Below are 14,507 nucleotides of genomic sequence, written 5' to 3' on the forward strand. Positions count from 1 at the left end.
ATAATTTTTTTTTTTTTTTTTTTTTGCTTGCCAACAGTTGCATGCTGAATTTGGTATGACCAACTGCATATTACAGCATAGCCTTGAACAATCATTTTGAGTAGGGAGAATCTACAGTAGCTAATTGCTTTCTGCATAGTTTCTCTAATTTCAGCAACACAGTGAGGTATCAGCATTTCCTAGAAATTCAGTTTGCCAGGCTAATCTGTATCTGCATTCCATCCTCTTTCTGGAGGATGGTCTGGTTTATCCATTCATTTCCTCTGCCCTGGCTCTTTTTCTGCAACTCAATGAACTTTCAGTTCTCATTGTATGTGTGATGAGTTAGGTAGCTAACAAAAGAGATTTCTGTGGAAATGCAAATGTTTTCTGTTGAAGTCTCTCAATACGTGTGCTGAACATGAAGTTTACATGAAACACCTATGCAGAAGCTGGTAGTAAGTGTATGAGTTGCAATGGTCTAACAGTGCCACGACCATGTTGCTGATGGTTCATTGAAAACTCTGTCTTCTGAAATGGAGCACTCGCCAGTTATGGCGTAACCTTGGAGCTTTTACCAAGCAGCACTGTCTAATGTAAATGTGTTTATGTTTAGGCACCTATTCTGTATTTTGAGGTTGGAACTCAGATGAATTTCCTACTTAGTGAAAACAGTACTTCTGGGTGGCCTGTTGGTAAGAAGTTAGGTATGCACTCTTGTGCTCTCTCAGCTCTAAGACAAGGAATAAAATGAGGCACCTTAAGAAAAGTCAGAGTGTAAAATTCCATAGCAAATCTCTAGCATGTTTTGTAGGGATAGTCATAAAACATTCTGGGAAAAAGCTGCAGATTTTTTCAGATGACTTGGAGAACTATAACTTACCTGAATCTAAAATCTACTTACCTCACCGTTTGTCTGGATAGAAACCATAGAAATTCTGAGTTACTGTGCTGTCTCTCACTGGGTTTTGTCATGGAGCTTGGCTGTAGGATATTGTCCTTTCAACAAGAGATCGAATCGAAAAAAGGCCCAAATATCCTCTTGGGAAGTTTATTTACCAAGATAAGGTGAGGAAGAAGGTGAAGGGCCTGGAGAGGAAAACATATGAGGAGCGGCTGAGATCACTAGGCCTGGTCAGCCTGGAGAAGAGGAGGCTGAGGGGAGACCTCATTGTGGTTTACAACTTCCTCGTGAGGGGGAATGGAGAGGTGGGTGACCTATTCTCCATAAACAGCAATGATAGGACCCGTGGGAACGGGTCTAAGCTGAGGCATGGGAAGTTTAGACTAGACATCAGGAAGAGGCTCTTCACCGAGAGGGTGGTTGCGCACTGGAACAGGCTCCCCAGTGAAGTAGTCACTGCACCGAGCCTGTCTGAATTTAAGAAGAGATTGGACTGTGCATTTAGTCATATGGTCTGAACTTTTGGGTAGACCTGTGCAGTGTGAAGAGTTGGACTTGATGATCCCTATGGGTCTCTTCCAACTCGGGATATTCTATGATTCTATGATAAGGGGATGTCTGAAAGCTTTTATGGCAGGAGTACTGAAGAACTTATGGTAAGGCTGGCTAACTGCCCTTGCCCCCGGCTTTACCTTTGCAGACCGATTTCTTGGTGGGATATTAAATGAAAACATTTACTAGTGTGAAATGTTTGTTAGCTCCTCAGAATACTGCAGGAAAAAATAGTCCTTGGCAGTCTGTACTTGTCTTGTATATTGATACCTAACGTTGCACTTCTGAACTGTGTTTACCTGGCTTTGCTTCTGACATCTTGGAATAAGAACTTTAACTTGGAAGTTAAAGATGATACTCTGCAGGAAAGAAAACATGCATTTATTTTCTATCACTTTTCATTGTCAGTGAATGTGCAATCAGACAGCAGAATGTCAATCTCTTTCTCCTCATCCATTTAAGTGAAAGCTGCTTTTCAAGAGTTAATTGAAGTCTGGGGTTACCAGTTGCAGCAGTACTGTTGTCTGAATTCAGTCTAAACAACAGTGCTAAGTGAAAGGGTTGTTCTGCTTTGTTCTGAGGTCTTATGGTAGAAGTGGCTTTCAAAGGAGGTAAACAGTCCTAGGACCACCAGACAGGGCCTCAGGAGTTATGATGTTTGTGTATGAAATGTCAAAATGTCAAAGCCAGGAAGCTGATAATTGCTTTATTACTGTCACAGCTGCTTACACCTTACCCAACAATAGTAGTGATTTTCACTTTTTTTTTTTTTTTTTTTAAGCCAGAATACATTTAGGTGTTATTGTTGTGCTGATCTGAGTGAAGTGCAGATTATTTTTGCAAAAGATCTCACCAGTGATCAACTGTCACTTGCTTTAAAAGTATGTATATGTTTATTTGTAATATGGCTTGATAATCAATTGCAAAAGTACTGCATGTTAGTCTTACCATCTTCCTTACATCTTCAAACAACCTGAACTACTGATCAGAGTGAAACTGGCCATTTTTCTGTCTGAGGCCATGCAAGGATGGAACTGGTTCTGCACTAAAACAGCCCAGTATAACGCCCAAGGTTCACAAGATATCTCGTACTGTTAGGTAGGATTAGGCATAGCAGTAGCGATGAGGCTGAAGACAGCACATTTATCTTGTGCTTTTCATGTTCAAAGCACTTTAAAGACAGTATCTAATTAATCCCTACCACAGCCAGATTAAATAATTCAAGTGCTTCTCCAGCTCAGCTGCTGTCATTATCAGCACTTTGCAGGTGATGGGGATATTCTGCATTTACTCCTGCATTTATTCCTGTTGCACTTGGTTGGAATCCTGCTGACCTTGCTGTTCTGACAGAAACCCTGAAAAACACTTTTTATTGGAACAAAATGAAGTGCTTGACTCTGAGTATGTGAACAAAAAGCTGTAGAAAACCAGGATGGAAAAGCAGAGAAACTAAAGGCCTGTTGGCTAAGTGGTTGTCCTTAAGGTTTGCACTAGAGAATCACTCTTGGATTAAGGTGATAGTTGTGAACTGAGATTACACAGCTATGAGGGGAGAATCCTGAACACTGGGTTTGGAAACAGCCGGTATAATGAGGGGAGGGGAATGGGAAGTCATTTCCTCAGGTTTGGTGGAAGATTCTCCCCCTCTACACATATTTTGTAGGCAAAACTATAGTCTGTAATTGCAAATTGTCTGAGAAAACTCAGGCCACTTGAGAAAATTGAAGTGCCATAGAAGGTGGCACTATGCATCTGGAATGCTTTTGCTGCTGAGTTCTAGCACATGGTGCTGTCACATTGTCTTAACTTTCCAACTCTCTCACCCTCACAATTCAGTATCTTTTTCATCTCCTTATCTCTGTGGACGTTATGGGAGAAAATGTGCAATGTTTGTGAACAGCAGAGGACAGATGGGGGACTTGGACTGGAGCGTTGTTCTGATGCAAGCAGTCTGTAATAACTGCAAAGCAGATTTGCTGTTACAGACACTGGCCTTTGTGCTGCACACACAAATCTTCCATATGACATACAAGTGAAATGTTACCTCGTTTTTGCAGGCAGTTATAGACAAAAGCTAGGCAATGACACTGATCTTCCCTTGTTCCTGTGTTTTCAAATTAAAAAACCAAGAAGCATGACGTGTAAAATCCTTCAGTAAGTTGCTCCTATTATGAACTGCAGCATTGTCTTTCAAAACTTTGTAACCCTCTTTATAGTAGAGCTTGCGTGATGTTTAAATGACCCTGCTAGACAGCTGTCATTTCCCATTTTGGTAACCCACCTTTTGTTCCGAGGTGTGTGCAGCCCAGAACAGAGATGGGGAGCAGTGGTGGAGCCCTCCTGTGGCTCTCTTGCTGCCTGCTCCTTCCCATGAACAGGACTGGGAAGCCCTACAGTTCTATTGGGATTGCATCTTATTGTTACAGAGGTAGTGGAAAATCTTGATTGTTTACCAGCTGAAAAATTGATACACCTAAAATGGATAAATTCTGCTTGTGTGTGCAGATAAATTCTGTGTTAGGCTCATGCTTCCATTCTCCCTGCATTTCTAACGGAGGTGGGGTGGAGGCAAGTGGCTCTAAGAACCCAGGCAAAAACTTGGGCCCCAATCCTGCAAGCTGTAGGCACTTGCTAACTTTATTTGCAGACACTTGTATTTATTCTTCAAGCTAGCTTTGTAGGTATAAGGGGTTTTAATATTGGGGCTTGAAGGGATGATCCTGTTATATTATAATAGACAGTTTTGTCACAGATGTCAGTGGGAGCAGAGTGAGCCTTAAACAGGTAAGATTTTTTTTTTCCTAACATGGCTGCTTTAATAAGGGCATATTGTCTCATCAATTTTTAAGCTAAACTCCCTGTAGAAATCAAAGAAGAGTTCTGCCAAAAAAATCAATAGTACAGTAAGACCCATAGGTACTGCATGTCTTACAAAATTGAACTGTTCTTTTTGCAATTTGGCCTATTCCCCTCCACCTTTTTTTTCCACCTTTATTTATTTATTTATTAAAACAAAGCAAAGCACGTGCAATCTCTTTGGAGCACTTATTTAAGCATGCCATCTGATGGCTGAAACTGCTTCATTTCCCTTGGCTGTGGTGGATAAGTTATCTCCCCATGAAGCTTTGCCTCCTGCAGACACCAGAATAGCATGTGAAATATTTACCATTTTAATTGTGTAAGGCTTCATTGAAAACCTTATTTTCTTTGCTATGTGTCATTTAGAGAGGCAGCACTGAACTATTGCTGAAAATGGGAGCCCTGACAGACAGGGAGCATGGCACTTGTTTAACAAAGAACAGCATGCAGGCTCCGCATACCCTAATGCTTAAGGCTATATAATTCCATTTTCTTCTGTAGATTTTGTATCTTTGCTTTAGCGTCTGCAACACGAGCTTTAGGAGCAAAAATTCAAAGCCTCTGTAATGCAATGCCATGTGCAAAATAATTTAGGTTTTGAGTAAGAGAAATTCACTTTTTAAACTTAAATGTGCTATACAATGAATATAGAACTCTTTTAAAAAGTAAACAGAAACCTGAACTCTTTTCACATTAGTTTGTTCATATAGGGAAATCTGTATGCTTTTAGTATCCCTGTTTTTGAATTGCTGATGAAGAGGAAAATGCATGATGTTTAAATGACCCTGCTAGACAGCTGTCATTTCCCATTCCTTTCCACACCAAACCAACTATTAGTTCAAAAGATAATGCTTTTCATGACACTCTAAAAGAGATGTCCTTCACCAAAATAATTAATTTTTCATTCATTACCATATTAGGAAAATTTGTCTTTCTCACAGGGGTGAAAACCAGCTTTTCATGGCAAATTTTTCTCATACTTCCTTACCCCCAGCTTTTAGTCATGAAAAACAATCTGATAGTGAAGTATGATGTATGTTATTTGTGTAAACTTAAATCACTCGTTGCTCTAGCTAATAGCTCATATCAGTTTCCTGAAGAGCATTCACCCACATGAAAAGTTGAGTCCTTCAGTCTACGGTTGGCATTTCATTCTTTCAGGGGCATAGTACATATATGCATAATGTACATGTCTTAGGTGAACTCAGTTATGTTGAGTGTGAATTAACACATGGCTTCTCTATCCCAAATCCAAAACGCTTCTGTAACTTTCCTTTACTTCTTGTCTGGGTCTTGAACTGCAATTCTGAACTTCAGCGACAACCAGAAGCAGAAATATCCAAGTCCAACAAAAATAACGCTTCTGTTACTTCTCACCTGGATAGAAAGCTGAAAGTGGGGTTGAGAGATTTTCACAAATGCTACTTCTACCTTCACTCTGCTTTTTCAAATGTATTTAGTTCATATAAAGTTCAAGAAAGACCCTTTGTAAATGGAACCTGAAGCTTTTCAAGATTCAGCCATCGTCACTAATTCTTTCTCCTGCTTTGACATGTTTATAATTCATTTTGTATCATGTACAATTTGTTTATGTAAGCCTAGTACATTATTCTATGTAGAAATTATAGGGTAAAAATAAACTTTGCCAGTGTTTCAACAAGAGTAATGATGCAGCATATTTGAGAATGTCAGTATGTATCCAGCATTGATAGGAATTTTCTTCGGTAGTTATCTGTCCGTAGCTGTAGACTAAACAAAATTATATATATATATCATCTACAGTTAAGATATAAATATTCAAGAGAACTCTCCAAGCTTAAAATAACTGTCACATGCAGTGTTTTAGTGACAGGTTGGGCCAACTTGCTTTGGTGTAGTTTTTCCATTATCTACCTTTCTATATAAATGACATGAAGCATATTTTCTCAAAGATTACATACAGTATGAGGTTAATTATATGAAGCCTCAGTGGCATACAGATTAAAAAAAAAAAAAAGGAAACAGAAAAAAATCGCATCATTCTTATTTGTGTATCCAGACAACTAGGTTCTTTGACTTGTTTAAATTAAGAATCAAGCATCCAGGTGAATCAGGAATTCCAGGCAGTCCTTGAGGTGGGAATTCCGTGAATGCATGAAAAAATGCAGGTCTTTCCCTATTCATTCAGTTAATAAAGTGCACATGGATATTTTTGTATGTGGGAAAAAACCTATAGAGAGTACAAAGAAATGTTGCACCATCCCTGAAAAAGAGAGATCTTAAGTGTAGTCTATGCAGCGAAATCCTTGATAGTATGCTTTTATATTTGCTCTGTGCTGATATCCTAAGTAGTTTAGGAGTCTATAATGGCTCCGTTATGTATCAGTGCACCCCTTTACCCATCTTCCCCTTGTAATGGAGACAAGTTGCACAAATTCTGCAACAACCATTTGTTTGAGGGAATTAAGCTGTAGAGCGGTGGGCACAGAGGGGAAACTGAGCACGCAGTGCTTCCTGGATGTGCTTCCTCATGTCTCTGTAGTCTTTCATTACCAAATTTAACCAGGATGTTCTGGGGATGTGAAAAAGACCAAGCTTCCATGTACCATTACAGTATCCAAAAGTTCGTCTTGCATTAATTTCTCAATGAAGTGTTTCTGTTTTTTTTTTCATTTGCTTGAGAAAAACATCTCTTAAAAATGAGAGCAACAAAAAAACACCACCACAAACTAAGGAAAAACAAAACAACAACAAAAAACACAACAACAACAGTGCTTTCCAAGCCCTTTGAGACTCTCTATTTGTGTTTTTGTGGTAATATAATTGCAATGGCTGTCACACCGTGCGCTCAGTGCTAGCGCTTCTTCCTGGAGCTTATGGCAAGTGCTACAATTGCAGTGGTAACGTGAAAAGAAATCCAAGTTCAAGTAGTGTTACTTTGGGAAATGGGTACTAAGTACAGATTTGAGTGTTATTTTGTTCAAAGAAAATTAATGCAACTTCATAGTGGTCACTGGTATTTCTGTAACTTGTTTTTACACTGTTCAAAGACTGTTTTGTTCTTGCAAACAAATCTGGGGTTACTACTACTTTTGTTAATCTCTTCCAGCATAAAACCATATGTATATATTATATGTTGTCGCTTTGGGATGATATTTAAATTCTTGGGTTGATAGATTTGATTTTTTTTTTTTTTTTAGCAAAATGGTTGAAGTTTACCAGTCTGATAGTTTTCTATTTAGTTAAGCACCTGAGTCTGTACCAAGACATTGAAAATAGATTGTTTTAGAATATTTGAAGGGGCAAAATAGCCTTTAGTCAGTGGACTGAAGGGATTGGGACTCCTGAAAACTAGGCAGCTTCTTTTACATTTATCGGTAGTTAAGTAAATAGGCATAGGTGTTGAAGTTAAAAAGCATCAGTTGGACTTCTTCATACAAGAAATGTGTGAAAAGATCATAAGGAAAAATGGATATCAGATGCAGTGGTCCCATGACTGGAGATAATGTTATTAGTAAATAAATAGTTCTGGTGAAAAACAACATTGGGTAGGAAAAGTTGGCAGGACTGAGAAAGATCCAAAGAATAATCTTTGGACAACATGATTGGAGGTGAAATGTCTTTGGAAGCATGTCAGGGTAAAAAGAAGCATTGTTTATAAAATTGGGGGAAAATGCAATACGGTGTTTTGCAGTAAAGTATCCCCCTGATTTGGTGGGCAAGGAAAGAGAAGGAACAGGAGAAGTAGAGACTTGAAAGAAAAATTGATTTTCTTTTTTAATCTAGTGTTTTTGTTCCCCAAAATCTTGCTCTCTCGCTTCATAGTATTTTTCCACTTTGTTTGAAATAGTACCTGTGAATACTATAAAAGTTTTATATACACAAACCAGTTAGATTGTGAGATTTGCAAAATGACTGGAAGTAATCTCACAGTGGTTATAAAAATATCCATGTTTTATGAGGTGCCGTTATCAGCTAACATGGGTGAAGAGGTTTGCACTGTGTAATGTGCAAGAACAAACCATAGCTCCTTGGCTTGCCAGAATTTATCAGTGCAAACCATGTAGTTATGTATCAATAACTCTACGGCATCTCTACCTTCCAGTGATGAGACAACTTGATTTGTGATTGACATAAGTTGTAAAAGTGTTAACTATAACAGGAGCTCAAAGAGGTTATGCATATATGTATACACTTCAAACCTCCAAATCAAAGAATAATTATTGTTACACTTTGGAAATAGAAGAGAGGTGCTCTGTATAACACATTAATGCACGTTTCAGCAAGATGTGTAAAACATCTGCAATTATGAATGAATGGACTTGTTATTCTACCATGTGCTCACTGTGCTGAACAGAAAGTAAAAATAAATCTTTGAGGCACTTCTATCATTTCCTTTTTTGTCAAGACTTTACATCTGGAATCCTCATGGAATCTTTCAGACTACCCAGCCATGTAAAGTGATCTGCCTGACTAATACAGCTATTACATTACATTGGTTATGGCTTTCTTATGGTTTAATTGTTGTAGCCCCTGTAATGTTAGCCACTGGAATGGAGAGATGCTGATCCGTCAGATGACAGATATTAACCTTTTGTTAACCCTGATCAATATCTCCCGTAGAAGGTCCTTTTTTTTTTCCCAAAGAAATAAGCAGATTTTCACCCAGGCTGCTGCTGTTAAATTGAAAGGTTGAAATTTATTTTTCTTTAAATAATTATATGAATTTATGGGTATTTCATATTAGGTGCTCCTAAAGAAAAATCACGAAGGTGTTATGTTGTTTTAAATACTTGCTACATTTTCATCTTGAAATCTGGTTTAACTTTGAGCCAAATGGATAATCCTGAAATCGCTTTCTCTGCTTCCTGTCAGCCGCATGTTTTCATTCTGTGGAGAGCAGCAGGAGGCCTTTTGCTTGTTTGGAGTATGGCTCATAAATATAAAATTGGACTGGATGCTGGAGTTTCAGAGTGAAGAACAAATGTGAATAGGTCACTCAAATTGGTCTCTGTTGCTTCCAGAGTCCATAGCATGAAGACTACCAATTGCCAGGCAGAGAGAGTTGTACTAGTGTGTAAGGCTGACATTCATCAATTTGTTTCATGCAAGAATAGTACTAATAAAAGAGTTTCCAGATTGCTTGATGACAAATTGATCTGGTAGGTTATTCCGGAGCATGGAGAGATCACCTCAAGATGTAAGACTGTGTGTAGTGCTCATTTATCCGGTACTAATTATTGAGAATTTCAGCGGGGATTTCAATAATTATTATTATTTTTTTTACTGTCTAGTTCATAACGCATTCATTTTCTAATTATTAAGACTTGTGATATGCTGTGTTTGAAAGACTTAACCTGAAACAGCAAAGTTAACTAACTGAAGTTTTTCATAAAAGGTGAATTATGTAATGTAACCAATACTAGCTAAGGCTAAGAAATAGATTGTGGAGGACAGACCACAGGAGAAATAACTTTTTCTGTAACCTGTGTTGAGCCATGTGTCAAGATGTGATCTTGATTAGCATAGTCTAACTACAACAAGAATTGTATGTAAGAATTGACCAGGTGGCCTCATGGTGAAGAATGAGTCATGTATAACTTCCTGTTACATGTATAGTGTTTAGCGTTATGAATTATATTTCACAACACGTGAAATCTAAAATCTGTTCTTAGAGTAGAAGCAAGCATACAAAGAGACAAAAGTTTTGTTTTAAGTCACAGCGTAAGTACAGCAGAGAAGTGAGGAACTTGTGTTTCCCAAGCTTCAAACGCCAGATTTCATCACTAGATTTACTTTGTTTTGTTTACAAGCCCATCTGGAATTATATGAGAGTTTCTTCCAAGTCGACTTAAATTTTTTTTTGGTTGTGTAAATTGATTTTAGTTGTGTAAATGTAGCTTTGAAATAGACTTGTATTTAACAGGGAGATTATGGGGACATTAGTCCAGTCTGGTGGGCTGTGTGAGGTCCTGCCCGTAGGATGAAATATGATGACGTGGCTTCCTAGGCAGTCCACCCATCCCCAGCATGTGCAGTGTGGCTTCTGCCTCCGGGTAAACAATCCCACTTCTTAAAATTCAGGCGCTCCATGTATTTCCTGTCTAGCCTTGGGAATTCACCCTTGAAAGGTACCTAGTTGTAAGAGAATTGACCTTAGTATGTGGCTATTGTGTATGAAAAATGATGTATACTAAATACTAAAGATTTGAAATGAAAAAAAAAATATTGGAATTATTTAGATACTTATAGCTTTATTCTTAGCCTGCTTGACTGTGGCGAAGGAATAACTTTGTACCTAGATGAATTCCGAGGTACAACAAATCACTAGCACATGTGAACAAAGTCTCTCTGGTGGAAACAAATCTCCAGAGAAAAAGCACTGCTTGAAGAATTCTGATTGACCCTTGAACAAGATAAAAAGATAATTAGGGAAGGCTTCAAATTGGAATAAGATGACATGTGGAGCAGTGGTCATTCAGTGAGAAATTAAAGCTCTATGAAACGTGTACCCAAAGTTCATATTTTCATAAGAATTTTTCTGACATTTGGGAAGATGTTCTCCAATTTCAGATTCAGATCTCTGAAAAAACGAGACAGAAATGTGGTCTGTCCTGAAGGAACAGTAGATGTAGATCAGATTAGGTTGCTCATTCAGAAGAGCTCTTGAATAATCTCAATATACATTAAGTGCTTGCAGAGCCTTTGATTTTGGTAAGAGGTCCCTTATTTAGGGTAATGTACCTGAGTGATGCAATAAACACATTGATAGCAAATGTAAATTCTTCATAAGCACATGAATAGTTACCTTGTTTTCTTAAGAAAGATCTCATTTAACCTGTTTATGCCTATGTAAAACTGAAGATCTAAAAAAATAAAACTACCAAAAAACAAAACAAATAAAACAACAACAACAACAAAAATGACAACAAGAATCACCATGATTGGACTTACTTTCTGTTATGGGATTTTAGTTCGAGATCTAATGTGCTTCTTGAATAAAGACATGCATAATGATTTTCTTGAATTTGCTTCTGACATGTACTTTTAATGTTTTACCCAGATATTTAAGAGGCCTAATGGATGATAAAGTTGGCATTCCGTACTGTTTTTGCATGATTATTTTAATAACAGCTTTCCTTCATGACTAGAGTATCAAAGGCTTTGTGGCTTAAAATCTGAAAACAAAGATTTACGTGTCACCGCTTTACTGAACTGTCTTACCTACGCCCTTCAAATATGCTCGCTCTTCTACATAACGTTTCATTATGATGTGTAGACTTCAAGCTTCATGATGACCTATAGATTTTGGTGCTCTTACTTTTGTGGCAAATATTTATGGGAGCAGGTTTCTTACAAAAATGTGGCAGGAGTTCAAAGATTCTTTCTGTGGATGAAAGATCTTTTGGGGTAATTGAATGTTGGGAGTTCAAAATAAACTATGCAACAATTTGTAGGAAAAGGAGAAAACTATTCATATGGGAGAGAACTATTCTGAAAGAGTACTAAGAGCAGCAAAACATGTATGTCTGAACTCCTGCTGAATTTTAACAGAAAAAGCATTCAGCAAATGCTTGACCTACAGTTTGCTAATTCAGTAAAAAGACTCCTGATAATTAAAATCTGTACCAGATGGTGGATAGTGAGAAAGGTGAAGGCAGCAAATGTGACTGGAGGCCAGATTTGTGGTCCCAGATGCTGAAACTGAGGATTGATCCAGTCTGTTTGCTGACACAGGTTAGGGGAGTCTGTGTTATATGCACAGCTGCCTGCAGCCACAGAAGGCATGTGTTTGGGGTAATTCTTGGGCTTAGTTTGGAGTCCTTTATAGGGAAAAAAAAAAAAAGATGAAAATTGAAGCGAAGCGATAAAAGTTGCATTGAGGAAGTGATGGGCTTAGTTAGAAATCAGATTTAACTTTAGGTTTGGTTAGACTCGCTTCTCAGATTCAATTCTAAACCTTTCTTCCAGCCACTTAGATAATTCTGCTTACCTATCAGATAGAGCTAATGAGAATTAGGTCTTTTTCCAAGTATGATCTTAAATTTAACTCCCATCTAAGCACTCATGAACTGTGTTTTGTGGCCCACTTTGATCCACCTTGACTCCAAGTAAATCCATATGTTGTATCCTACGATGAGGTAAAGGAGGAGAGACTTGGGTGAAATTCAGGTGAAATTCAGGCCTGGGGAGCCCAAGCTGAGGACAAAAAAGGGCAATTGTGCTCCCAGAGGGTCTGTCTCTCACAGGTCTGTCTCTCACACAGTGCTGAGGCATGGCTGGATTTACTGAAGCCTTTACAATGCTTGGGCTTTGTAATGGTGAGTAGAGAATAGTTGGAGTGGACTTCCAGCACCTGGTCAGTCAGGTGTCATCATCTGAGTGGCCTCTCTATCCCCACAAGGCTTATATATACCATGAATTCGTTTTTGTTGTAGCTCCCTAGCTGAAGTCCTGAAGAAGAACTTCATAGGGGGAAAGAAAATAAAACAAAACCGTATTTTAATATGTGAAATCTGGTCAAAATTCTCCAATGCAAATACCATTTGATGCCTTATTCAGGAGTATTGGGCTTGTACACATTTCCCCCCCCCCCCCCCTCCCCCCGCCTCCCCCCAAAAAAAAGGCCCACTGAACCTGTATTTACTTACCTTCTGGGTATTTTTAAGAGATCTATTATGAGAGATTTCTTTATTTCCTGCTTGACTCTGTTTATTTTTATAACTGTGGCATGAGAGCTCAACAGGTAATTTTAGAGCACTGTGCTGTCTGTGAATGAGATGGGTATCTGTCCTCTCTAGAATGGTTACTGATGCTTACTGGGAAAAATTCAGTACATAGAGTGAAAGACTCAAATTGCAGAACAACAAGGAAGTTCCCTAAGTATAGTGCTAGATCTGTTTTGCATCTTAACTGATCAGCTTGCCCCATGTTATGATGGAGAAATTAATTTTGGCGTTTTTGGGTTAAGGCATAATTTTCTCATATGCTCTCCTGATCGTTTCTGAAAATGAAATGGCAAAAAGCCATGAGAATTGGCTTGAAGGAAAAAATAAAAAAAAAAATAAAAAAAAAAATAAATAAAAAAAAAACACACAGAAGTAGTTATAAGACTGCAACTCAAACATACTGAATCATACAGGAGAGTCCTTGAAATCTCTTCACAGGTGACTTGCAAGTTATCATCAAGAAAGGCTTTGGATGGATGATTTAGTGATATTCTTAGGATATTTTGAATGTTGTCATCCTGTTGTCACTGGGTTATATGAAACTCCTTTTGTGGAATGTCAATGAAAACAAACTTTGTTCTGGAGTGTTTATAAAAATCTCCATTATAACTAACAAACCATAGGAAAATAATCTGTATTCCAGACATGCCCAAACAATGGCTTAACACTCTGAATATTCAATAAATAAGTTGTCTTTTTAATAGTCATTATGTTCAGTATCAATGGCTGACAACTGCTCTCGCCCCATCGAATTGTGCTAAATCCTCCTAAACAAGACACCCTTGCAATAAAGCTTCACTTGTAATCATTTTTTGGCAAGCACATCTTACAATTGTTATTATGCTAACTGCTCACACTCGCATACAGCATGAGGTGCCAATGTTTTCAGTTCCAAACATTAAAGATGTGGTGATAGAGAAGGCAAACCCTTATTAATTCTGAGAGATTTGCTTAATTGGGACACAATGTGAAGATTCTCAACAATAATAACAGATGATGGGGAATAAATAGGCACGGCAGGAGAGAGGCAGTTTCTAGTGTGAATTTCCCTTTGCTTCTGTTTAATTGCATTACATACTGTGGGAAGTATCTGGAGTATGCATTTTCTAGTTAATTTTTCTTGACTGCATCCATCTAGCTGCTGCTCCTGGACATTTTAATGTTTGATAATACTCGATTTGCATATGACTACACATCTATAGCTGTCATTAGAACCAATTTACACACATGATTTGCTTCTTGAAGTGTCAACCTCTGAATTTTATCTAGAGACAGGAATAGGGTCAGGGAAGTTTAATTGATTGTATAATGCAATTGAAAAGGCTGGCAGGGATCTAGGGCAATTTTGGGACATCTGTCTTTGAGTCATCAAAAATAAAGCACATAACAGCTGTGATAACAGCAGGATTATGATTAGATATACAGCATTCACCATCAGATTGAACAAAGACTGGAAAACAAAAAGGAGGTAAATAAGTCAGTTTTGATAACGCAAATTTTGAGTA

At 38.0% G+C, this 14,507-nt stretch overlaps 1 long non-coding RNA gene across 1 annotated transcript in view; it reads left to right on the forward strand.

The window, feature by feature from the left end:
* The window catches only part of LOC118172096, an 86,756-nt gene that overhangs the window by 48,361 nt on the left and 23,888 nt on the right, over positions 1-14,507 (forward strand). The window lies entirely within an intron of this gene.

Source organism: Oxyura jamaicensis, chromosome 10 (assembly GCF_011077185.1).
Source record: "Oxyura jamaicensis isolate SHBP4307 breed ruddy duck chromosome 10, BPBGC_Ojam_1.0, whole genome shotgun sequence".
In the NCBI taxonomy this organism is placed as follows: Eukaryota; Metazoa; Chordata; class Aves; order Anseriformes; family Anatidae; genus Oxyura; species Oxyura jamaicensis.